The sequence below is a fragment of the Puma concolor genome, chromosome F2, assembly GCF_028749965.1.
Source record: "Puma concolor isolate L17-30 chromosome F2, mPumCon1.1.hap2, whole genome shotgun sequence".
NCBI classification, from domain to species: Eukaryota; Metazoa; Chordata; class Mammalia; order Carnivora; family Felidae; genus Puma; species Puma concolor.
Window position 1 is genome coordinate 36333705 of NC_141684.1, and position 27746 is coordinate 36361450.

Sequence of the window (27746 nt, forward strand, 5' to 3'; positions counted from 1 at the left end):
AGCAAACACTTTCCGTGTCCCGATGTGTAAAAGATACCAGGTAGATTACAGATTTTCACATAGGTGAGCATCCTTTCATGAGCTGGGCAGATGGCTAGTGGCGTGGTTTTGATGGGGTGAGGAGATTTGGGGTGAATAGACGCCAAGATGGCCCAGGCCTGCCTCTTCGATGGCAACTCTAGTCTGGGATTCCAGAGCTGCAAACAACCACTGAACCCCTTCTGTAAGCCTGTTGTCATTTGACGTTCCCAGGCAGGCATCAACATTTACATTGTAATTCAATAGAAGCAGCGACTACAAAGGTGCTTTATCCTTCCAGCTTAATATGGTTGCTATGGAAACAGTTCAGGATGAAACTGACTTTTTTGTGGTGCTGTTTCTCCTGTTTGGGAACAACACCAATTACCAAAGGTTTAATTTATAACCACTGTTCCTAAAGAAATATTTGTGAAAGTCCTGACAGGAAATCCAGTCCATACATATGAATAGTAAAAATAAAGAGGGCATGGAAGGCATATCCTGTTTTATTTCAAGTTAATACTAGGTTGCCAGAGATGATACGCAACTTCTGTTTTAACCTTTATGGGTCACATATTTCCTGAGAATTACATTATGAGACAAGGTTTGGTTGTTCCGTGTTTCACGCTCAGCAAGTGAATTACAAAATTTTGTTCTTCGTTTTTAACCACAATATAAGCATACACACTTTTTCAAGATAATGTAATATTTTAAGACAATGCAATACCTACCTTTTCCCCACCTTCTTAACCTCCTTTCTAGAGGCATTCACATTCCACTTTTAGCTGTCTCTTTTGTCGCTGACCTCCCCATTTCTTTTTTTTTTTTTTTTCAAGATTTTAAGTAATCTCTATACCCACCGTGGGGCTTGAACTCACAACCCCCGAGATCAAGAGTCACACGCTCTTCCGACTGAGCCAGCCGGGTGCCCTGACCTCTCTGCTGCTAAATGATTTATACTGCTGTCTTTTGATTTATCATTTTAGATGTGGTGCTTTGAGCACCTGTTGCCTTTAGATAAGGATTTAGCTCTTTCAAAGCCCAGAATCTCCCCTTCCACTGTTCTTCCAACATAGCTCACTCACAGTTGAGGGCCACTAAGTAGCTGATGACTGTGCAAATACCAGTCACAGCAGAGCCAATTAGTGTACTGTGGTTGTTTTCTTTCTTATACAGCCTTTAATCTGTTTACTTAGTTTGTTATGCACGTGGTCTTATATTTTTTCTACAACGTATCAAATGACTGTCACATTTATCTTCCAAATGATCAAACAATCCCATTTCCACCCCTCCCCCCCCCAAAAAAAAATTCCTCCAAAAGTTCACTGTCCTCCTGCTCCAAAGAAGATGAATTCCTGTCAGGACCCACTGGTCAGCTGTCATCCCGGGACATTCCTTCATCTCCAGAGCAAAAACCCCATTTCTCTGTCCTACGCCTTCTTTCTTGGTTACCACTTCATTTTCATGGCACATGTTCCAGCCACAAACCAAGAAAAGGTACAGAAGGTAAAACTTGAAATGGCTGTGTTCAACCCATACTTTATTTTTTTTTTTAATTTTTTAAATGTTTATTTATTTTTGAGACAGAGAGAGACAGAGCATGAACAGGGGAGGGTCAGAGAGAGAGGAAGACACAGAATCCGAAGCAGGCTCCAGGCTCCAAGCTGTCAGCAAAGAGCCCGAAGCAGGGCTCAAACCCATGACCTGGGACTCACGGACTGTGAGATCATGACCTGAGCCCAAGTCGGAAGCTCAGCCGACTGAGCCACCCAGGCGCCCCTCAACCCTTACTTTAGATGGAAAGTTTGAACAAGTGTAGGATTCTAAGTTGAAATTCTTCATTAATAAGTTGATAAAAATGTGCTCTTTTATCTTCTAATATCCAGTGTTTCTGCTGAAAATTCCAATGGCATCCTGGTTCCCATTTCTTTGTGGCCAGGAATTTTTCTTTCTAGAAACTTGTAGAATAGTCTCTTTGTTTCTAATATTTTGAAATGTCATAATTATGCTCCTTAGTTCTCTAGTATTCTAAAATTTCACCGCGTTGAAGGCTTTCATCAAATGTTGCAAACCGTTGACTCTCCTTTCATACTTAAGAATGAGGTCATAAAACCCCACCAGAAACTATGTGTGAGGATGGGAAGGAGTGGGCGTGCTGTATGGTGATCAGGTGGAGGCTGTTTATTCTATAGGCTCTTCCCTTTTCAGCTCTTTAGTTTCTCTGGAGAAGTAGCTGCAATCTCTTGCCTGAAGTGACATTCACCTGGCTGCCGATATTCTGAAAGCAGTTCGGGGTTGGGGGGGAAGCCCAGGTGAGTCACAGCTTACTATGCAGTTTTTCATATTCTTTTCTTTCCTGTAGGTGCCTTACTCCTGCCTTTCTTCATGCCTGGTGTACAAGTCTCTCTGCTGTTTCTCCAGCTGGAGGTAATCACCCAGCTGCAAGAAATGGGACAGGGGACCTGAAGGCCTAACAACTCCAAATGCCCACATTCACTCAGGCCCCAGCCTCTCACCTCTTCCTCACTTCTGGGATGCTGGGACCTCTCATCAGCATTTTCCTCTGATGATCTCTGGACCCAAGGCACTCGGAAGCACAATAGCATAATCTGGGCTTTTTCTGTACTGACCTCTAGGAAGACATGCGAGTGTAGCTTTTGCTGTTCTCTTAAAGCGGTTCCTACTGTTCCATCCACCCCGTCGCCCAGAATTGTACTGAAATATCTTTTGCAGATGACCCTTCCTTCATCCGCTTTGTTCCCGTGTATTTATTTTTTATGTCCCTTTACTGTCCTTTTTAGGAGACAATGAAGATAAACAAGTGTGAGTCCATCTGTCATCTTTAATTTGCAGCTACTTAAAAAATTATCCAAGGGGCGCCTGGGTGGCTTGGTCGGTTAGGCATCCGACTTCGGCTCAGGTCATGATCTCACGGTCCGTGAGTTTGAGCCCCGTGTAGGGCTCTGTGCTGACAGCTCAGAGCCTGGAGCCTGTTTCAGATTCTGTGTCGCCCTCTCTCTCTGCTCCTCCCCAGTTCATGCTCTGTGTCTCTCTGTCTCAAAAATAAATAAAAGTTAAAAAAAAAAATTAAAAAAAAATACATTAAAAAAAAAATTATCCAAAAGCTTTTATCAAACTGTCCCAAATTTCTTGGTGCAGACAAAACCGGCATTTATGGCCAAACCTTTCTTTTTATTGGTCCGTGATGGTCAAGATTCCTTTCTTCTTCTCCAGATTTCTTCCTTCTTCTTCTTCTCCTTTCTTCTTCTTCTTCTTCTTCTTCTTCTTCTTCTTCTTCTTCAGTCCCCAACCTAGTGATTGTTTATATAATGGCTGACGACTGTCTTTACTCGGAACAATTAGCACATCAAAAAAAAAAAAAAAAAAATGAACCTGGTATTTGCCAAAGTACACGTCACAGACTTCCAAGTTTCAGCACAGTGTAGAGCTTTGGTTGTCACTTTAGGTGGCAGCAACCAAGTAAATTTCCAGATAAAAAGCTAGTGATAAAAGGGTATTGCTTTTACACCAAACCATTTCATTTATAAGATTAAAGTTGTAGTTAAATTCCCAGCCAAGAAAAATGGAATTGTTTATTTTTTTTATTAGTAATCTTTAGCACGTGTTAGGACAGCTAATCACATTTTCCTAAAGTAAGACGTTTAGTATTTGATACTAAATTGTTGTTTCATTATGGTGAGTCTATTACAGTGAGACTTTGGGAGAAGGATGCCCCTTCTGCAGCATCTGGGCAGAAATACCAAGTTTTCAAGGGCTATGGTTCTCGTCAGACAAGTCTGGCTGCTGCTTGTTGGCCCCCTACACGTTACCATACACGGGCCACTACAGCGTGTCTGTCGTTGAATCTGTTGCAGAACCGTGTTTTGCACTATAAAAACCCGAACTTGTTTGATTGGCTCTTATCCCCAAGAGGAAACCTTGGGAAGAATGAAAGATACCCTGGATGCCTACATTTGAAATCAACGTATAGATTTATAACTTAACCAACTGAGCGGTAAATAGCAGTTTTCTTGCAGTTTGGGGGCCACTTCTGTTTTTCCTAGTTGCATGGATATGTATATCTGCATCGACATTTACTCCTTCTGTGAAGGCTCTTGGTCTAGTGGTGTGGAATTCAGCTAATAGTCAGCTGGGGTTCGCATACTTCCTTCAGGAGAGAACTGTTTCCTGGGCTGGCCATTAGTAAAACTCGTGGTCCTGTTAAAACAGGGTGCACTGAATACATGTGTTTACTTCTTCCTGCAGTCCCACTGATAGAGGAGTAAGAGAAGAGACGAGAAGGGTAAAGATGGCAACAAAATCGGGGAAGTGGGACGTGACTGCAGGAGGAAGAAGTGACTTGGCTGAGCTGAGAAGAAGGATGACCCTGGGGAACTAGCCTGACTAGTCGGTAGGACCTCATAAGGCAGAGCAATCAAATTTCCAGTTATCATTGAAGGTGGGAGTGAGCGGTAGGGCTGAAACCAGAGGGACTGATTCAAAATCTGGATACAAATCTGTTAGGACCCTAGGTCCCCACCGCCACCGGCATAATCAAGCTCCCATCTGTATTGGTTTCCTAAGGCTGCCATAACAAAGTACAACAGGCTGTGTGGTTTAAACAACAGAAATTTGTGTTGCATGGGTGGCTCGGTCAATTAAGCGTCTGACTCTTGATTTCTGTTCAGCTCACAGTCGGTCGGTAGGTCAAGCCCCATGTTGGGTTCCCTGCTGAATGTGGATCCTGCTTGGGATTGGGATTCTCTCTTGCTCTCTCTCTCTGCCCCTCCCCCATTCGTGCTCACTCTCTCGCTCTCTCAAAATAAACATTTAAAAAAATATTAAACAACAGAAAATTATTTTGTCACAGTTCTGGAGGCTGGAAGTCCAAGATTCAAGGCTTGTCAGGGTTGGCTTCATTCTAAAGCCTCTTTCCTTGGCTTCTACATGGCTGTCTTCTGGCTTTGTCCTCAAATAGTCTTGTCACTGTGAATGTACATCTGAGTCCTAATTTTCTTTTCTTTTCTTAACTTTTTTTTTAAAAAAGATTTTATTGTAAGTAATTTCTACACCCAAAGTGGCGCTCGCACAACCCGACGATCAAGAGTCACACGCTCCACCAACTGAGCCAGCCGGTTTTCATAAGGCATTAGTTGTAATGGATTAGGACCCAGCCGTATGATCTCATTTTATGTTAATTGCCTCTTTAAAAGCCCATCTCCCAACACAGTCACATTCTGAGGCACGGGGGGTTACAGATTCAGCACATGAATTTAGGGGAGACACAGCTCAGCCCACAAACCCATCCCTCTTCCATGGCAGGAGACGGAAGTGTCAGACTGAACCTGGAAGACTGGAGGCTTGGGTACATCAGTCATCAAGAGTGAGGCATTGGACTGAATAGCCAGGGGAGTAAGTGAAAGACCATATGCTAATTAGGGAGATACCATCTCCTGGCTCTCTCCACCTAGCTTAGGGAACCTGGAGCAAAGCTTATACCACCACCACCCATGCCTGCCTTCCATCAGTCAACAAGTCCTGTCCTCACCCAGGCAACTTCTAATAAGCTTTTTATGCCATGCTCTTAAGTATAAATATGAGGTCAATGATTGCCACACCTTTGAGAAAAAAACCCTCCAAAATGGAGTATAAAGGCCAGAGCAAAAATGTAATTAAGAGAGTGATTTTGGAGTGCCTGTGTGGCTCGGTCGGTTAAGTGTCCGACTTGGGCTTGGGTCATGATGTCGAGGTTTGTGAATTTGAGCCCCGCATTGGGCTCTGTGCTGGCAGCTCAGAGCCTGGAGCCTGCTTCGGATTCTGTGTCTCCTTCTCTCTCTCTCTGCCCCTCCCTGACTCATGCTCTGTCTCTGTCTCTGCCTCTGTCTCTCTCTCTCAAAAATAAAAACATTTAAAAAAATAAATAATAAAAAATTTAAAAAAGAGTGATTTTGAGGAAAACAGTACCATACAGGGATGGGATAAAGATTATATAATTAATATATAAGATATTACAGTCATGAAACAAGAAGAGCATACTATTTAAAAACAATGAAACAATCATCAGAACCAAAATGAGTTTGCAGACGTTAAAAATGTAAAAGCTGAAATAGAGCCTTTTATGGTATATTTGAAGACAGAATCTAAGAAACCTCCCAGAAAATAGAATAAAAAGACAGCAAAATAGACAATACAAGAGAAAAAGATAAAATTGCAAGAAGGGTCAGGAAGATCTAATATGTGACTAACAGGTGTTTCAGAAAGAAAAAAATGGAAAAAAATGTTGGGGAGAAAACTTTTAGAGGAAAGATAAAATACTATTTTTGAGAACTTAAGCATTATGAACCTTCTGATTGATCTGACCATGTAGTGCTCAGTATAGTGGATTCTAAATGATGTAAATTGAGGCAATTATGATTAAATTTCTGGGCTTACCTTTCCAGAGGGTAAAAATAAAATGAAATGAGCAGGGAAACAACTCAGACATAAAGGATCAAGAATCAGAATATATTAGCTTTCTCAACAATAGTGTCAGCTTGAAGATATTAAAAGCAATACCTCTGAATACTGAATTCTATGCCTAGACAAGTTATCAACGAAGAATAAAAGTAGAATAAAATTCCATTTCAGAAATGCAAAGTCTCAAAAGTGCCTCCCATGGACCCTTTCTCAGAAACATAGTGAATAATGTGCTCCGTTAGGAATTAGGAGAACAAGGCAGAACCAAGAAAGAGATGGTCTTGAGACTCAGAAAACAGAAAAGGCAATTAGAGGGAGGCCAGAATGATGGCTTTGTAGCAGACTCAGAGAGACTGTCTTTCAACAGAGGTCTCTGGGTGACAGTAGGGGGTAGAATCCAATGATTGCATTTAACATTGTGGAAAGTTGTATTGAGAAATTCTTTTGAGGGGGAGGAAAGTCTTAGCAATAGGTACAAAGGAAACTAAGTAGACAGTTAACATTCAGTAGGTCCAGGGGGAAAGAAATTATATAAGAATGGAAATTCGATCATAGTAATCTTAGTATGTACTTGGCTTGACAGCAGATAATAATCATATGATCATAATAATGGAATTACTGAATGATAATGTATTAAAACGGGTGATAAAACTCAATCAGGAAGGAGGAAGACAATAGTGTCTCACGGGTGAGGAGGAAGTGGAATGTTGTGGCAGAGAGTGATGTCATCTACCATCATAGAAAGTCAACAGTTGTTGCCTAAGTCTCATAAATCAAAACCTAGCGACATAAATATTAACAGTGGCTTTAACAGAAAGCTTTAAAATTTTGCTTTCTTCACCTTAATTTTTTTAAGTTTATTTATTTTGAGAGAGAGAGCGAGCGAGCAGGGGAAGGGCAGAAAGAAAGAGGGAGAGAGAGAATCCCAAGCAGGCTCCGCACTGTCAGCACAGAACCCGAGGTGGGACTCAATCTCACAAACCGTGAGATCATGAACTGAGCTGACATCCAGAGTTGGTCGCTTAACCAGCTGAGCCACCCAGGCGCCCCTAGTTTTATTCACTTTAAAAAATAAAAGATCTGAAAGTTAACAGCTGCTCGCTTCAGTTCTGATGCTTAATTCTGGCATCTCTGAGATCCTCTGGGTCTTTTTCTGGTGGACACAGATGATCTCTTCATCTTTAGCCATTGCATCTATGTTTAAGGCAGTAAGAAGGGGAAAGAGACGGTGTCAGCTTCAGCTATGCCATCAGTCACGACAGCAATTCCAGCACTGATGTTAGAAGCCTCCAGTGCCTTCATGTCCTCGCCCAGAACTGGGGTCCCACAGTCACCTCCTTTTGCAAGAGTGGCTGGAAACATGGGTATCTAGCTTTCCCAAACCCTCACGTGAACGCAGGCAAGAAAGGAAAAATTGGAAATGTATTCAGGGTCAGCCAATCGGCATATTGTTTAGAAATGCGGAAGTAAATGTTAGCATTTTAGAAAGAAAGCTCATTAAATAAGGTCACCTCTTAGGAGCGGGATTGGGCAGTAGAGTGAAAGTGAGGCATGGATTGGTATTTTTCAATAGCAATACTATATTCTACATTATCAGTTGATGTAATTATTTGACTTTTAAACCGATGGATATAGTTTTATACACATCTACAACTTATACACATACACCTACATGCTTATATGATTTTAATCAAAATAAATTTTGAAAATAAAAGTACGAATTGCAAACATACCATGTTCCCTCTTGCCCAGGGACTTTGCATTTACTATTCTATCTCCCTAAACTTTTGCTGTCTTTTCTCTCTCATCTGACTAGCTCCTAACTTCCCCTCAGATCAGTGCTTAATCATCTCATCCTCAGGGAAGTCTCTCTGGCTCTTCCAGATTAGAAATAGGTATATTGGGAAGATACATTTCTCCATTATTGCTGTAGAAACATGCTCCTCTTCTTGAAAGCACCTGCCACAGTTACTTGAGGGGCGTTCGATCATTGACCATCCCCCTTCACTAGACTCTAAGCTCCAGGAGGACAGAGATTATGCCTATTAATAGGTTCATCATTGTTTCCCCAGAGCTTAACACCTTGCCTACCATTTAGTAAAGATTTGATGAGTGAATAAATGACCGATACTCAGAATCATGAGCATCCTTCCCTTTCTAGAATTATTCCATGGTTGAGGGACTTCAGTTGAGGGAAACACCAAACTGAGCACTTTCACCAGCAATATTGAATAAATAAATGAATTCCATGAGCATATATGGAGTACCTTCCATATTCCAGGTGCAGAACTGGGTTCCTCATTTAAGTTTCAATAGTACTTTATGAGATAGGTAATTACAACAGTTAAGAATGCTTTCAACCACAAGCCAAAGAGAAGCCAGCTAGCAGGGGTTTTTACCCAAGAGTGGTTAATTTATCTTACACGACAAGAAGTTAGGATGAACAGGAGGGTGCACTTGCTGGTATTAGATTGGCAACTCCATAACTCAGAGGTCTAGGTCAGTGTCTTTGTGCTTATCTACCTCTCAGGTAAAAAGTATCATGTCTTGGGGCGCCTGGGTGGCGCAGTCGGTTAAGCGTCCGACTTCAGCCAGGTCACGATCTCGCGGTCCGTGAGTTCGAGCCCCGCGTCGGGCTCTGGGCTGATGGCTCAGAGCCTGGAGCCTGTTTCCGATTCTGTGTCTCCCTCTCTCTCTGCCCCTCCCCCGTTCATGCTCTGTCTCTCTCTGTCCCAAAAATAAATAAAAAAAAGTTGAAAAAAAAAAAAAGTATCATGTCTTCACACAGCTGAACTTAAAACCGAGGTAAAGGTAGACAAGGCACTCACTTCAGGCAATGAAAATCTTTCCCAGGATCCCCCATCAAATTTTACCTTATATCTCATTGGTCAGCACTGGGTCACATGACCAGTATAGATGAGGAGCTGGATCCACCTTGGATCCATCAGGAGCTGAATCAAGGAATCTCCACTCAACATTTGAACATGTAAGGTTATTTTAGCAAGAAAGAAATGAAAGACTGGCCTTTGGTTAAAAAGAAAAAAAAAAAAAAACCCAACGGATACCACAGTACTGATAGCTTCGTAATCCAGATGGTAAATTTGACCTTCATTTTGGATCAGGTAGGTAGCAGATCTGGGATTCAAATCTAGATCTGCCTGATTCCAAAGCCTGCACCTTGCCACTTCCTAGCCTTGAATGTGAAGAAGTTCTTCCTGTATCAAAATGTGGTAGTTTTTGTCAGGAATGACTTCGTAGAAGACAAATACTTTAGGCAAGGTTTTGAAGAAAATAACACAAATTGATCTGATGGAGAAAGTGAGAGGATAGTTGTAGGGTATTAATACTTTCACTCTCATAAAAAAAAATGGTTTTCATGTATCCCACTGACCATTAGAGCATCTCTTCCTATTTGGGGAATTGTTATTGCTTTGATAGTCTAAATGAACTATAAATAAACTGAAAAGAGGCGACATTTACCCAAGGGAAAATGCCAAAATGAGAACCCAGAGACCATGGCTAGGGCTATAGCAGAACAGAATGTTCTCTCTGAGATTTTTAATGAGGCATGCTCACTGTTGATGCTTCGATATACTCTTGAAAACGTCTGTACCTGGGAAAACATGTTCAAATAACCTAATATCATGACTGTCCCTTCCCTGTTTGAAAACCTTAAGCAATTCCTCAGCACACATACGGCAATCTAATCAATCTAACCTAACCTAATCTAATCTATGAATTGAGAACTACCCCAATCTAACTCCAATTGCCTGAATCCAGCCCCGCTGGTCTTCTGCTAAGGACGCCCAAGCTGAATGTGGTCTGACATGAGATCTGCAGGGCTACAGACTAGAGGGGACTGTCCTTGTCTAAGCCTTGGAACTGCGAAATAGAAGTATGAGCAGAGCCATAAACCAGGAATGAAAATGAGGAGGTGGAGCAAAAATGCCAGAAAGGGTATTTGGAGGAAACTTAAATGGGCGTAAAGGTGGTAAAACTAAGCCATGGATCTAGGATATCAAGCCAAGACATATGCATGATATGTCTAGCTTGATATCCCAACCCAGCTGGGAGCATTGAGATTCAGACAGTAGAAAATTTAGGACAAGTGTCTGTAGCATTTGCTTAATAGGAATGATTTGCTTTTATTATCTGCCCTGATCTTGATACAGCTCCCTCCGTCCCCTGCATCACATGATCTCACCTCTTTCTGGGTGGTTCTGGCAGAAAGCCCTGAGCTTTTCCAGAGTACTGTGGAAGATAGTAGGCAGGTCTCCGTAGCTGGTCGATGCCCTTCTCAATATACTAGGTTTTGGAGAAAACCAGAGCATAGTATGGTTATCTCTGTCCTTTTTCCATATCCAGTTGTAGAGTGTCAGGCAGAGATGTGCATGAAAAGAGGAGGAGGAGGTGAGTTGGTCTAGATGGTCCAGCCCAGCAGGAAGGGGATGGTAATGAGCTCTTGCACTAGAGGCAAAAGCCACATACAGGAGGGCTTCTGAGGCCATGACTGGTCTCCATGTAGTATTTTTCCAGGTTAGAAGAGGGTAGATTTGCCAGGAAGAGAGCCCTATAGTATTGCCCAGTTCTTATGTTCTCCCTAATTCTTAAGGCCAGTTGTCATATATCATCAGAAAATTTCTTGAAAATCTCTGATCTCTAGCTCCTTCTGGCTCCTGTGGGATATTAAATGCTAGAAATGCACTAAGGCTGGGGCACGTGGGTGGCTCAGTCGGTTAACCCTCTGACTTCAGCTCAGGTCATGATCTTGTGATTTACAGGTTCGAGCCCCGCGTCAGGCTCTGTGCTGACAGCTCAGAGCCTGGAGCCTGCTTCGGATTTTGTGTCTCCCTTGCTCTCTGCCCCTCCCCACTCATGCCCTGTCTCTCCTACAAAAATAAATAAACATCAAAAAAAAAAAAAAAAAGAAAAGAAAAGAAAAAGAAAAGAAAGAAACGCACTAGGGCCTTGCTTCATAAAGTGGAGACACAGATTAGTAATTTTGGAATAACCTGAGGGCTTATTAGGAGTACACAGTCTCAGGCTCCTGAATTGAATCCACATTTTAACAAGATTTATATGCACATTAATATTTAAGGAGCACTTGTTTAGAGGATGGAGATACAGCCATGAGTGGAAGCCATATCTTTTGGGGGTTCAGGGTAAAGAAATATAGTTGATCCTTGAACAGCACAGAGATTAGTGGTGCCTACTCCCTGTGCAGTTAAAATTCACGTATAACTTTTGACTTCCCCAAAACTTTACTAACAGCCTACTGTTGACCGAAAGCCCTACCTGTAACACAAACACATGTTTTGTATGTTATACATGTTATATGCTATATTCTTACAGTAAGTTAAGCTAGAGAAAAGAAAATGTTATTAAGAAAATCATAAGGAGAGTTAATACATTCAGAGTACTATACTGTATTTATCAAAGGGGCGCCTGGGTGGCTTAGTCATTTGAGCGTCTGACTTCAGCTCAGGTCATGATCTCACGGTTTGTGAGTTCAAGCCATGCATCGGGCTTTGTGCTGACAGCTCGGAGCCTGGAGTCTGCTTCGGATTCTGTGTCTCCCTCTCTGCCCCAACCCACTCGCCTTCTGTCTCTTTCTCGAAAATAAATAAACATTAAAAAAATTTTTTTTTAATTTGCCTAAGATGGACCTGTGCATTTCAAACCTGTGTTGTTCACACGTCAACTGTGTAAGAGATTGCCTTAAGTACATTGTAACCAGTGGGCCAGGTCTGTTGCCGCAGCAAAGATTCCCCTTCAGAACTCACTTGAGATTATCGATGGATGAAACTAACATGATGAATGGCTAATCGAAATTTAGAATGAGCTATTAGGTGGTCACCACCTAAACCCTTGGTCGGTCTTAGCATTACTAAAAGTAGGACCACCAGACACTGTGGGCCTACTGAGGTACAGTGCTACAAAGTCTATGACACCACTTTTGAGGTGTTATTGCCTACAAATGAAGCGGAGTCTCATCAAGCCTCAGGAAATGAAGAGCGGGAAACGAATGTTTCCAGGAAGCCAAATAGACAAATCTCGACCACTTCTTTAAGAAGTAGGCTTCCTCATTGCAACAAGTCCATGATGTGGAAAAAAAAAAAAATTGTGGGGTGGAGAGGGGAGGAATCTGCATTAACGCAGATTTAAAGGACAAGCAACTGAATGTGATTTGTGGACCTGGTTTGGATCTTGATTTAGACAACTAACGTTTCAGAAATGTATAGGGAGATATGTAGAGGTGCAATTATCCGAAATTTGCTTTAAAATAGTTCAAAAGAAGGGGGAAATAGAAGAGGTAAAGCAAATGTGGCAAAATCTTTCATGATGTTTAAATTTAGGTGAATGAGTAGAAGAGGATTCATTGTATTGTTTCTCATCTTGCTGTGTGAGTTTAATTTCTTTTTATCAGCAAAACATTCTTTTAAAAAGCAACAAAATCCAGAACTCAATTTCCATATTTGTCCATCTGCTATGCTGCAGGGAAGGGTGTGGACAGGTCTGGGAGGTGGGCATGAGGGTTTGAAACAAGTCTTTCAAGAACCAGAATATGTGAAACTAGCTCGGGTCTCCATGCTTCATGGGCCCCTGAGTGGATGACAGCTTGGGAAGTCTGCGTGTGTGTGCGTGCATGTGCACAGGCACATGCATGGGGGGGGGGGGGGGGGGGAGGGCACTCAATTTGAAAATAGGACAGTTAAACAAAAAATGATACAACTCTCCTGGGGGCCAGTGAGAACTAAGCTAAGGATGAAATTTCTAAGGCCCGGGTTTGCAGCAGGGAATTCCTTTCCCAAGATATCAGATAATGTCCAAACCAAGAAAACAAAGGGAGCAGAAAGAAAGTGGATGAGAAAACAGTTTCCCTAAAGCCAGGGAGGTCCCCTCTGAAACAAAGACACCTCATGAATTAATATAGGCAAATTCATGGTCAGGCCCTGGAGTCAGAGATGAAGAGAAGGAGAAAACAAGACTTGGGGAAAATAAGGCATTGCTTATATCCATGGGGAACCAGGTATTGGCTTATCCCAGCTCCCTGGATCAAGAGAGAAAGGACATCAACTGACTTTTCTCAGTCTTACCTTCTAACAGTCTCCTTCATCAACTCTGCTCCAGGCAAACTGCTGTGCACATTATGGCCTAGATCCTCACTGCATTTTCCAGTTGCACTTTTTTTTAAATTTTTTAATGTTTATTTTTGAGACAGGGAGAGACAGCATGAACGGGGGAGGGTCAGAGAGAGAGGGAGACAGAATCGGAAACAGGCTCCAGGCTCTGAGCTGTCAGCGCAGAGCCTGACGCGGGGCTCGAACTCACGGACCGTGAGATCATGACCTGAGCCGAAGTCGGATGCCTAACCGACTGAGCCACCCAGGCGCCCCTCCAGTTGCACTTTAACTTAAATACCTTAAGACTGCCCGTGTAGGGGTACCTGGCTGGCTCTGTCGGCAGAGCATACGCAACTTTTGATCTTGGGGATGTGAGTTTGAGCCCCACATTGGGCACAGAGGCATAGAGATTACTTAAAATTAATTAAACAGAGGGGCGCCTGGGTGGCTCAGCCGCTTAAGCGTCCAGCTTCGGCCCAGGTCATGATCTCGCGGTTCACGGGTTTGAGCCCTGCAACAGGCTCTGTGCTGACAGCTCGGAGCCTGGAGCCTGCTTCCGATTCTGTGTCTCCGTCTGTCTCTGCCCCTCCCCCACTCATGCTGTGTCTCTCTCTCAAAACTAAACATTAAAAAATATGTTTTTAATTAATTAATTAGGGGCTCCTGGGTGGTTGAGTCTGTTGAGTGGCCAACTCTTGATTTTGGCTCAGGTCGTGATCTCAATTGGTGGGTTCCAGTCCCGCCTCCAGCTCTGTGCTGACGTTGTGGAGTCTGCTTGAGATTCTCTCTCCCTCTCTCTCTGCCCGCCCCCCTCTCAAAAACAAATAAATAAACATTTTTTAAAAATGAATTAATTTTTTGAAAAGTCTATTTATTTACATTGGAGAGAGAGAGAGAGAGAGAGAGAGAGAGAGAGAGGACACACGTGCACGGGATCAAGCAGGGAAGAAGCAAGAGAGAGGGAGCACAAGCAGGCTCCACACCATCAGCACAGAGCCCAAGGCAGGGCTCGATCTCACAAACCATGAGATCATGGCCTGAGCCAAAATCAAGAGTCAGATGCTTAGCTGACTGAGCCACCCAGGTGCCCCTAATTAATTAATTTTTTAAAAAGACTGTCAGTGTAGGAATAAAAAGAGAAGAAGGAAGAGGAAAGGTGATTGCTCTTTACTTTAAGGATTTTAAAGAAATAGGCTTCTTAGGCTTCCACCAGGATCATAAATAGTCCAGAAGGAAGGGATCCCGAGAAATTATCCCCACATCTTAGATTTAATCTTGCTTTTTTTCTCATTCTGTCAGTTGCTGCGACATTATTTTCTGCAACAATGGTGTGCTCAAAGTCAGAGCCGCCTGTATTCTTACTGCATGTAAGGCATTAATAGGCAATTCTCTGCTTTAAAAATGCCTTTGACATTTCAACAGAAATAACTCATAAAAACTGACAAACAGTTTTAGGAGTTCTGTTAGTATTTTTCAATACGTGAGCATTTTTAAGTGAAAATGGGATGTTAGTTATTGTTATGTAATAAACCAGGCCAAAATATAGTAGGCTAAAACCACAAACATTATCTCACTTGATTTCTGAAAGTTAGGAATCCATAAACAGGGCTGCTGGGTGGTTCTGGCTCAAGGCCTTTCATGATGTGGCAGCCAAGCCATGCTCTGGGTCTGCAGTCATCAGAAGGCTAGAGGATCTCTTTCCAAGTTCACTCACGAGGTTGTGCCATAGACTGTCGGGTGGAGGGCTCAGTCACTTGTCATGTGAATCTCTCCACAAAAATGTCTGAATATCCTCAGGAAATGACATCTGGTTTCCCTAGAACAAGTGACAGAGAGAGAGGGAGAGAGAGAAGGAAACAGAAGCCTCATCATCTTTTATAACCTCATTCTGGGAGTGGGGTATACCATTCCTGCTTGGTCACACAAATCAGTCTTGATGCATTGTGGGAGAGAACAACACCAGGGTGTGAATATCAGGAGATGGGGATCGTTGGAACCGTCTTAGACATTGCCTTCCACATACGGGTCATTTTTAAAGCTTAAGGAAAAACAAACTTGGAAAACGAATGGACAGAGTAGACCCACATACCTCCATTTATGACAAAGCTATATGCAGTGTGGTAAGGATAGGACAGTCTTTTTAATAAAAGAATCTGGGCTAATAGGATATCTAAATTAAGAAAGAAAGGAACTTCCTCCATACTTCACACAAAACAAGTTAATTCCAGGTGGATTATAAACTTATTATAATTGTTAATGTTTTTTTTTTTAATTTTTTTTTTTCAACGTTTTTTATTTTCTTTTTGGGACAGAGAGAGACAGAGCATGAACGGGGGAGGGGCAGAGAGAGAGGGAGACACAGAATCGGAAACAGGCTCCAGGCTCCGAGCCATCAGCCCAGAGCCCGACGCGGGGCTCGAACTCACGGACCGCGAGATCGTGACCTGGCTGAAGTCGGACGCTTAACCGACTGCGCCACCCAGGCGCCCCTGTTTTTAATTTTTTAATGTTTATTTTTGAGAGAGAGAGAGAGAGAGAGAGAGAGATTGAGTAAGTGGAGAAGGGGCAGAGAGAGAAGGCGACACAGAATCCTAAGTAGGCTCCAGGCTCTGAGCTGTCAGCACAGAGCCTGACTCAGGACTCGAATTCATGAGCTGAGAGATCATGACCTGAGCCAAAGTCGGTCACTTAACTGACTGAGCCACCCAAGCACACCTTTTTAAAAATTTTTAAAATGTATTTATGTTTTTATTTTACAGAGAAAGAGAGTACAAGCAGGGGGAGGAGCAGAGAGAGAGTGAGAATCTCAAGCAGGCTCCACACTCAGCATGTGGGGCTCAATCCCATGACCCTGAGATCATGACCTGAGTCAGTCGGACACTCAGGTGACTAAGCCACCCGGACACCGCAATAGATTGTAATTTTAAATGTTAAAAGTAAAATCATAAGCCTTCCAGAAGATAACACAGAAGAATACCTTCATGACCTTGGAGTAGGCCAAAAGAAAAAAAAGAAAGAAAGAAAAGGAAAGAAAAAAAGAGTGAAAGAGAAGAAGAAAGACTTGTACAAATCCATAAGAAAAAGGCAATCTAATGGGAAATGATCCAATAAATTTGAATAAGCAATTCCAAAAAGTGGATATTTAAATGATCAAAAAACATGAAAAATATACTAAAAAAAAAAACCTTTGTTTTTAATTTATTAAAACAAAGGCTTGTAAAAAGTTTTATCATGTGTGATAAAACTTATCAAATCAGTTTTATAGGAAAGCTTAAAATGTTCTATGTGTCTCTTAAAAGTAGTTTTCATTTTGGATTCTGTAATATTATATTTTTCTACAACAATTGAAATATTTTTTTTTCCTGGCTGTTATATTTTAGCCCGAGACACTTTGCCTTTCTAATGTGACTGTATATTTCTTATTTCGGCTGTTAGCTGTGTTCCCCAGTTGGTAGGATTCACAAGTACCCCCCAGTCTACAGAACCTGAACTTCTCCAGTTTAGAAAATAGAAACAGAGAGAATGGGCAGATTCAGAGGGAAAGAAAAGTTAAGGGAAAGAAAGTCTGAGAATGGAATTCGCCAGCTTGGAATCTGGGAAAGAGTGCTGGTGAGTCACCGGGTGCCTGGGTTGCCCCAGAGGCAAAATGCAAAATGGGTTCTTAGCTGGGATAGGCTCACCATGCCTACCCCCTTCTGTTCCCTGCTCTAAGCATCTCAGCCCCGTGAAAGGAAGACAGCCTGTCCCAAAGAGGGGCCCCAATCCTGGCCCCCACAGATTTCATGACAAAGATAGTCTGTGCCCAACCACATTAGGAGCTCCTTAATGCCTCTGGTAATAGGCAAACTAGCAGCCCTTGGGGGATTAGGGAGGATTCTGACCAAAAAACATATATATTTTGTTGATATGCTCAGTGATTCTTTTTGACGTGAGGCAGTACTTTTTTAATTAAAAAATTAATTAATTTTTAAAAAATTTAGGTGCTCAGTTGGTTAAGTGTCCAACTCCTGATTTTGGCTCAGGTCATGATCTCACGTTTCGTGAGTTCAAGCCCTGCATCAGGCTCTTTGCTGATGATGTGAAGCCTGCGTGGAATTCTCTCTCTCCCTCTCTCAAAAATAAATAAATAAACATTAAAAAATGTTTCTCAACTGAAATTTCACATAAAAATCGGGTTTCGGCTTCTTTTTAAAGAAACTGGTTTCATTTTCTGCTCTTATGCCTTTAGCATAGATGAGGGGAAAAAAAACAACAAAACCCTTTAGACTGAAAGGGCCACCTATTTTAAGAAAACTGTGAGAGACTATTCCTCTGTGGAAATCAAGAATATTGCTATGTTTATTATATAAAGAATGACTGTATCTAAAGAACACAAATCAATATTTGTTATAAAAAACCATAAGGAGAATAAGGATAAATGAGACAATACACGATGAAAACTTTGCCAAACTAAAAAAGAAGATAAACATTTCAAAAGGTCATTTTAACATGTGAATAAAGTGAATGAAGTTGCTGCAATATGAGGTTATGGGGACAGCTGGGTGGCTCAGTGGGTTTAAGCATCCGACTTCAGCTCAGGTCATGATCTCAAGATCTAGTCCGTGGGTTTGAGCCCCACGTCGGGCTCTGTACTGACAGCTCAGAGCCTGGAGCCTGCTTCAGATTCTGTGTCTCCCGCTCTCTCTGCTCCTCCGCCTCTCATTCTCCCTCTCTCTCTCTCTCAAAAATAAATACACATTAAAAAAATGCGGTTATGAATTTGACATCAGGACATTTAAACCTTTTACCGATGTGAGCTTATAAAAGTATTTATTGAATGCAGCAAAATATATCCGCCCTAACCAGCAACTGGGAAAAACTGGAACTCAGCATGTGCAAAATGAGGAGGGAAAAATTAGAGGTATGGTTTTATGGGCTTGCCAAAGGAGCCCCCAGTCAATTGCACTTTTTTTCCCACACCTAGGTTCTGAACAAGGTGAGAAACAAAGTAAAGATTAAAGATGGAGGCCAAAAGGTCATTTTTATAATTGAGAGAGGCACATTAGAGGTCAGGGCTTAATGGGAGAACCACAGTGGGCCTGCAGCCTGAACTCCAGAGTGGCAGTCTCCTGGGGTCCTGGGCCTGCAGACAGACACCGGGAGAGCACAGGAAAGGCTGTGCTCCCTGGAAAGGCCATGCTCCCTGCAGGCAGGTACTGTTCAAGACAACGAAAGAACACGAGCAGCCGAACGACATGTCCAGTTAATTTTCCAAAATTTTCACATCAGTTAAGCGACTCTAAAATTATCAGTGGTGTATTCAATTGACGAGTGCACAGGTGTGAACAGTACCCTCTAGTTAGCTGTGTTAATGAATGGCGTCAGCAAGGATTTGGATGGGACCAAAGAGTTCTTAGTCATGGCAACCATGACAGGAAAAGATTTGGTATTATATGCTGTGCAGTATAGGCTACAACTGATAAATTTCGCTGTATGCCCTCTGATGGTGTCCTTGTGAAGGACTGTGTGAATGTCAGACTTGCTTTAAATCTTTTTTTTTTAATTAATTAATTTATTTATTTTGAGAGAGAGAAGGAGATCAAGCAGGGGAGGGGCAGAGAGAGAGGGAGAGAGAAAGAACTCCAAACAGGCTCTGCCCTGTCAGTGTAGAGCCCCATGCGGGGCTTGAACTCTCGAACCATGAGATTGTGACCTGAGCTGAAACCAAGAACTGGATGCTTAACCAACTCAGCCACCAAGGCAGTTTTATTTTTGAGAGAGGGAGAGAGAGAGGGAGAGAGAGAGAAGGAGACAGAGGATCCGAAGCAGCCTCTGTGCTGAAAGCAGAGAGCCGATGCGGGGCTTAAACTTATGGTGAGATCATGACCTGAGCCAGAGTCAGACGCTTAACTAACTGAGCCACCCCAGGCACTCCAGACTTGCTTCAAATCTTAATCTGTGGTGGTAATATATTTATGTTCATGGAACATAGAAATGGAAGCTATTGAACAGCAGAACGCAGCAATGAAAGCAAAATATGCCAATGCTGAAGTATCTAATTCTGCAAGTATCTTAGGAGTGGTTACCCTAAATGTAAAAACATAAGCCTACATTTAAAAATAGTTGTCTTCCACGATGAAACAGAATTCAACTAATCCCACTTGGAGGATTCAGTGGAGTGACACAACATGAAATACAAGACCAACAGTAGCATTTAGGGATGTAAGGAAAGGTGAACGTTCTGTGAGTCTGACAAAAGAGGGGTGAAATAATACCTACCATGTACAGACAGCCTTGTAGAGTCTCTTCTCACCCTAGAGAGTGTCTTTCTATAGGTTGGGTTTCCACAGCACTTGAAATTCATGCTTGTATTAGGACTCCGAGTTGCAAGTACTTGAGCTGGCCATGCAAGTGAGAATACATTATTGGGATCCAGGGGTCGCACGGAATCCAAAGACAGAAGTGCATGTAGGTCTCAAAAAGGGTCTGTGGCCCGTAGCTGGGTGGCCTCTCACCGCCTCTCATCTTGGTTTCTCACTGATGGTCCCGCCATTCTTCTTTCTCGGCAAACTACCTTGCTGTGTTACTCATGCACTCCATGGGCAGAAGATGGTTTCCTATTCCATTCAAGTGTTTATGATTGACCCACATGGAGGAAACCCACTAACTCCGTGTCTCAACCTTTCTCTCTGTCCTTCTCTCCTTCTCGCTCCTCCCCTCCCACACCTGTTTCCCCTTCCCCATTCTAAGCTCCTGGGAGAAAAATATGATTGGCCTAGGTTGGATGAGGGGTTCAGCTTGCGGCAGGCAGCGTGCAGGAGAAATAGCTACCAGTCCCTGCCCCAATCCCACTGCCACCAATTTAGAAGGACAAGGCTTATAATCCAATAGGTGTCCACTACAACAGGGTATGGTGAGTTTGTGGGATTCTTCTCCTGGCTAAACACATACACACACATGCACCACGGGTTCAAAGCAAAGCATTGAATCTTGCTCATTTTACTGCTTTCTATTCCTAGCTCAGTGGCCTAGATGTTAGTGGAAGGCATATATGTGGTAGACTGAATATGTATTTGTTGTATGATTGACTGTAAAATGAACAGACCCTGCTTCCAGGGCAAAACACACATATTTGGGTGTATATGTATACACACATACATACAACACGTATGCATGCGTGTGCGTGCACACACACACACATACACACACTGAATGAATTATGTCCCTCAGGATTCAATCAGAAGAAATTAGTTTGGGATACTTTAGCCAGAAACAGATTTCAGTGGAAACATATGGACAGCTAACAGAATCAAGAAGAAATCCAAATACTCAGGCTCAGGCGGGACAGGAACTGAGACTGCTCTCAGGTTCTGAGTCAGCAGGAATGAGTTAATGGTCTGCTCAGGGTGCTGGCACACCGTTTTCTGCCCCTTAGCCCAAGATTCAGATCCCAGAGAAGGCATCTAACCGGCCTACCTCGGGACAGATGGCCTCCTGGCTGCTTGCTCTAGCACTTTGATAGACCCACCAAATGGCATCCACTGGGACAAGGGTAGGGGTCCCCACGGCAACAGTGGGAAGAGGGGTACGGTCCAGATAGGCAAAGACAACAGAGGTCACTGCCAGAGCCCCTCGTACTATCTTGGCAGTGATGCCTCTGGGGAGGGGCAAATGGAAAATGAGCCGGCTGCTGCCTAGTCCATTCATTTGGTCTGCCAGAAAGTCTCTGGAAAGCCTCCTCCTGCCTCAGCACCTAGCTGGGACTCCATCCAGGAACGTCACCTGACCATGCTCCCTTTTCTCCAACCTTCTTAAACAGAGTAGATCTGGGTAGGAGTCTGGACCAACACAGCTTTGGTGGAGTTTGACTCATCCCTAACCATTCTGGGGGCACTTTCTAAATTATGAAAACCAAAAGAAACAGCAATGAGGGGAAGAAGGGGGCCCTTTCCCTGGGGCGGCACGGGAAAACTTGAGCTGGTATTGAGATAAAGCTTTGGATAATTTAAACTGTTATCCAACTGCAGGATCTGGGGCAAATCTTCAAAAGTGTACGGAACTAGCAGATGTCCTTGAGAGAGCCTCTCCAGTCTTCTAGATACAGAGTTTTCCAGCCAGGTGATTTTATCTCATAGGTAGGGAAGCTGAAGTCTATTAATTTCCAGATCGTGGTTTATTGGACTGAAGTGACTGGCCCAGCCTCAGTCTGCCCACAGCTGTTCTAGAACATGGAATACAGTGCCTGGGAAGAGCTCCATCTCAAACTGAAGTCAAGGCAACCTGAGTGCAGAATCCCTTCTATTTAAAAAAAAAAAAAAAAAAAAAAAAAAAAAAACTCCTGCCTCTGTGGAGTCTTTCCAAAACATTCGATCTGGTTTGCATAGAGACTCTCTTTGTTTTCTTACTCGTATTTCCCTAATTTATGTAATGTTCAAGTAAATCACTTCCATTACAAGGGGCATAAATAGGTCTGGTGACAAATACAACTGAGCCCTGGCATGCTTGCCCTCAACTGAGAGGGCCAGAGCCTCTTGGAAAGGAGCCCCCAGCTGTGATGGGCTTCCTGCCTATTACACAGAAATACTGACAACAGTTGATTCCAGTTGGTAGGTTTATGGATAATTTTTTTTTTAATTTTTTTTAACGTTTATTTTTGAGACAGAGAGAGACAGAGCATGAACGGGGGGGAGGGGGCAGAGAGAGGGAGACACAGAATCTGAAACAGGCTTCAGGCTCTGAGCTGTCAGCACAGAGCCTGATGCGGGGCTCAAACTCACGGACCACGAGATCATGACCTGAGCCGAAGCTGGCCGCTTAACCGACTGAGCCACCCAGGCGCCCCTATGGATAATTTTTTAGGTACTATTTTATAGTTTCTAAAATTTTTGTGGGCTTATATTATTTCTTATAACCAAAGAAATATAGGTCTTTATTTTATTTTTATTTTGAGAGAGAGAGAGAGAGTGCACAAGCCGGAGAGAGGGGCACAGAGGGAGAGAGAATCTTAAGCCAACTGAACCACCCAGACACCCCAAGAAATACAGATTTTTAAAGGCTTGTTTACACATTCTTCAGTCTCCATATTTTTCAATATTTGTTAGGAATATAACAGAGATCATCTTCAAGGATTTTGTGGATAAAGAGATAAAGATCTTTAAAAAGATACAAACATCAGGGCATCTGGGTGGCTCACCTAATTCAAAGTTGGAGTCTTGATTTCAACTCAGGTCATAAACTCACGGTTCGTGAGATGGACCCCATATTGGGCTCTGCTCTGACAGCAAAGAGCCTGCTTCGGGTTCTCTCTCTCCCTCTCTCTCTGCTCCTCCCTGTGCTCGCTCGCTCTCTATCAAAATAAATGAACTTTTTTTTGTAAAAAAGGAAAAAAACATCTTTTTTTTTTTTTAAATGGTAAATAGAAGAGAGGTTTCATAGATTTGTGGAGAACATTAGGGTTTACCCTACTTTAAGCAAGCACCTCTATATAAATGGTAATTGAGGTGAGAACCAACCATTATAAAAACCCCTTAAATGGGCCAACGAAGATACTATTTTTTAAAGTTACCTTATATAGCATCATATATTTTTTACTTCCTAATTTTTTTACCACAAAGTTATGGAATTCATTTCAGTAATCACTGTAGAAAGAAAGAATACGATAATCACTCATAATCTTAACCACCTAACTGTTGGCATTTTTGTGACAAGTTATTTTCTGCTGTAGAACTTCAAGCCATTTAATAAGTCTTGGCCTATTTTTAGCCTCAGAACAACATGCAAAACAGGCCAGGGAGATGTTCTTGTTCTCATAAGTGAGGCGTGGCGTCCACTTCCGACTGCTCTCGGCCAGAGGTTTCTCCAGAGCTGTGTCACATGAGGGACACCTGTACCCTGGGGACCATTAGCACATTCCCCAGAGGTAAGTCCATTCTCACAAACTAGACTAAGATCACTAAGGGCCACGAGGAAAGATTAAAGTCACTTGTTTCAATGATTTTTGTTTCTTTTTGTAAGTCCTTTGTTTCATCTCATCTCTCAGAAATTTTATATCGATTACTTTAAGTTTTGCACCTGAATTTGATGTAATCATGTGAAATATTTAATCTGCCAAGTGGGATCCTTTTTGTAATGACCCGAATACCCATGTAGCTAAAATTTAACATGAATTTTTTAAGTTGTTTACCTTTCTGTGGAAATACAAAGCAGTTGGAAATAGGCCAAATAGCCCCCCACCCAACCTCTTTAATTATAACAAAAACTCTGGAATTTTTTTTGTTCTATAACATTTTCTGAAACTATTGTCAAACCGCAGAATAATTATTTTCATTGGGATAACTTTCCGGCACTTTTGTGTGTTTTAGCCCAGAGAATCCAAACAAAACCTTGTTTACTTTTTCCACACTTCAGGAACCAGAGTAAATTCAGTCCAAAGAACCCTAGGGGAAAGGGGGGGGCGGGGAAAGTAAAAGAAAAAAAGCCTATTCATTGTGCACAACTGAAATTAGCAAAAAAGGCTTTATTTACACTGGACATTATCATCCTAATTAAAAGGGCAAAGCAATACATCCATAATGATAGGTAATTGTCCTTGAGAGTACTATTAATGAGATTTGATCATTGAGAGCTTACGTGGGGTCATTGAGATGTTAATGGAGTCAAATTCTTTGAGCAGCCCAATTTTTGCCAAAGGAGCATTCCCTTTGGGCAGAGTGCATTTTTCTGGGCATCCCCCTTGACAAAGCCTTGCCTGGGTTCAAAGTGGTACTGTTTTTTCTTGGGTGCTTTTCTCTTGGTTAGATTAGCTTCCGGGAGAAAGGCCGGCAGTGTTGCCCTGCTCTGGGTTGTGGCTGGTGGCTGCGGTCGGTCAGTCTGCCCAGGTGGGCAGCGGGCCAGCCAGCCTGCCTCTGTTGCTGTTACACCTGCCATGCCCCTGTTCCCACCTGTTGGCTCCTAGTGTGGGACACTGCTTTTGGGCTCTGGTTTTCTACCTCAGTGAGCATTCAACAGTCTGTTTTGATGCCTTGCTATTAGAACCTGGTTTTACAAAGCGAGGGATGGACTTGCCTTTCTGGGAAGTCAAGGAAAATAGTGCGATTCAAGCTTCCGCTGGGACGTTACTTCTATTACTGTTTTAAATCAAGGCTGGTCTTCTCCCTTCCGTGCGATGTTAGACCATACACAACTGCTGCTCGTTAACCATTTTTGATTCTAAAACTGTTAATTTTATGTGATTGAGGTTAATAGCTGAACTCCGTGGAGCACAACGAGGCGAATTATGGCAAAGGAAGAGAAAACTGACGTTTAAAACTAAAGTCACACTATGTGCTAGACATGATAACCCACTCATACCTCGAATTATCCCTAGAACGCAAGCTATGTGAGGGCAAGGGGCGTACTTGCCTTGTTCACAATCACCTCCCTATTTCCAGAGATTTTCACTAGGCGGTGGGACATCAATAACAGCTTGCAGGGTGCATGTGAATGTGAGCTCTCTTAGATATACGTGACACACAGGAAAAGTGATCAGCAAGGTGCCCCGCATATCTCCATACACATTAGGATGGGGAAATTGACACTCAGAGAGGAAATAATGTGCCCGAGGATAAACCGCTCAGCAGTGAAGGCGAATTCGAGCATTTTGGTTAAATCCCAAGTCCACGTTATTTCCATCATGCTCATGCAGTTGTATTTCATCGAAGTTCCAGTCTTGTAGCTCTTTCTGTTCTGCTCCCCACAATCCTCCAGCCTCCATCCCTGAGTCTTAATCATGTTACCAGTGAAGTCTCTGGCTCTACCGTGGGTTTACTGTGTGACCTTGGAAAAGTTATCTTCCCTCTCTGAACCTTAGTTTCTTTATCTGTGTAAAAGGGAAGTAATAATGCTGACCTCACTGGGTAGTTACAGGATTTAAAATGAGGGTGTTTGTGAGAGACTTGGCTCACTTTAAAATTTTAATAAATAGCGATTCTCCGCCCTCCTCCTAGGGATTAGAGAAAGCAAATTCACTTTGCTTAAATGCATATAAAAAGGTTTCAGACAGTTTCTCAACAATGAGGATCTTTGTCAGTGAATATGCAAACCTGAAATAAAGAAAGTTAAGAAACCTTGGCTAGCAGTATCCCTATCTGTCCTTATGATCAGCCTCATCAAGAAGGCTTTCCTCCTTAGAAAAAAGCAGAGGCTCCAATTTGAGACACTCAGTCTCTGATGGAAGTGAACCCCCTCCTTCCCTGACTCCAGCCCATGCTGGGCACCAAAGGATCTTAGAGTGGAAAGCCCTCCCTCCCGGTGTTCCCTTTGTCATTAGCATATGGGCCAAAACTTGAAAGGTTGAGGGGGTGGGGAAAGGGGGATGGGGAAAGACAGTGTTGCAGTTCAGTCTTTCTGCGTGCTATGAAATGTGCAAAAAAGAAGACAACTCGTAAAAATTCACAGGTTTCAGAATTCAAAGCAAGACCACTAGTGTGTTACTGTGTTCGCTTTAATGACGTCGTCAGATCCCAGGTAAATGGACCACAGGTACGACTCGCCGAGACATTTAATGTTCATAGCACACACTTTGCATTTCAGTGACAAATGTAAGAAACAGTTTCAGCTGTTTTTCCATTTGTAATTGTTTTCTTTGGACCCTGATGCTTTGGTCATTGTTCATCATGGCTCATCAAAGAGCTTTTATTAACTCAAGTCTTCAGGTTAATTCTGCCTTAGAAAAGGAGTTGGATTTCAACGTGCTGCCTTGAGTCTAGGGATTGGCCTGATCCTGTGCCTCTCCTTACTGCAAGATGCTTGGGGACGCCGCGAGGGCCCTGCATCGTGTTGCCCAGGGGCGCACATTCCGTTTTCCCTCTCATGTAACCCAAGGCAAACATCTCAAATGGACCATTTAACCCCACTCCCCACTTTCCTTCACCTCCGTTTGATCTCAGCCTTTAAAAAAAAAAATGGACTCATTCAAATTGACTTATTCAAACTGACAAAATGCAGTTTTCTGTAACTACCCCTGAAAACACCATAGGGATGGTCTTTATCATTGTGCAGGATCAAAAAGGAGAAGCAAAGTGATTCAAACAACTGTTTGTTTATGTCGTGCAGGAGGGAGTGGGGGGCAGGCTTGAGAGATGGCATTCTGTTTCCTTCCCACTTCTTTCCTCTGGTCCTGTACATTAGCCCATGCCCTCGGGGCCAGCAGGCCAATTTTCTTCTGTTGGGAGAGACTGCCTGTCCTTCATTTGGCCCACACTTTCCTTTTTTTTCTTTTAATTTATTTATTTATTTTTTTTAAATAACTGACTGTCTAGATCTCAGCCTGATTTTAGCTTTGAGGCCAGATGGTTAGTCTGGGACCCTTAGGCCTTTGCATGCCAAGAGAGGGAAAGTCTAAGGCTGAGATACGTGTGGATGTCGGATAGGTCTGCTGATACCTTTCTGGATTAGACAAACACAAGCCAGTTTACTTGCAAAAGCTTGTGTTTGCTCCAGCACTTACCTTCTTTAACTTAATGTCATGTTTATATAAAATACCTGGAAGTAGTTACATGCTATGTGAATGGTTCTTTTATTTATTATTATTATTATTATTATTATTATTATTATTATTATTATTATTTTAAGTAGGCTCCACGCAGGGCTGTAACCCACCACCCTGAGGTGGAGACCTGAGCTGAGATCAAGAGTCAGATGCTTAACCTACTGAGCCACCCACGCACCCGAGTAGTTCTTAATTCACAGAAAGAATTCAGGACACCAGCAGCCATTCTGGCTTTGCTTTCCTAAGATGCCCCAACCCTGTTCCACTGTCACCAGTTGGGTTATTAACTAGAGTGTTGGCATTCCAAGAGGCAAGAATATATCAAATACTGGCAAAGCGAGTGCTTTTCAACCTTCACTACGCACTGCATTCCCCTGGGTGATTAAAAAAATGCAGTTGTCCAAGCTTTGCCCTAGAGATTCTGATTCAACGTTTTTAAACATTCTTCGGGTGATTTTAATGAGCAGCCAGGGTTTAGAACCCTTGGGCAAGGCTCTCTCTTTTCCCAGAAATATCCAGAATTATTTTATAAGGATCTAGCAAATGAATTTGTGGTTTGGTGGTCTCTAACTACTGAAACTAGAGCTATATATTGTGCCTTATGTAATTAACTCTTCTATCATTAACACTAGTGGACACTC

At 42.6% G+C, this 27746-nt stretch overlaps 1 protein-coding gene across 4 annotated transcripts in view; it reads left to right on the forward strand.

The window, feature by feature from the left end:
- LOC147571941 (uncharacterized) overlaps positions 1-27746 on the forward strand; it is a 241017-nt gene that overhangs the window by 2238 nt on the left and 211033 nt on the right. The gene's annotated exons all lie outside the window — the stretch shown is intronic.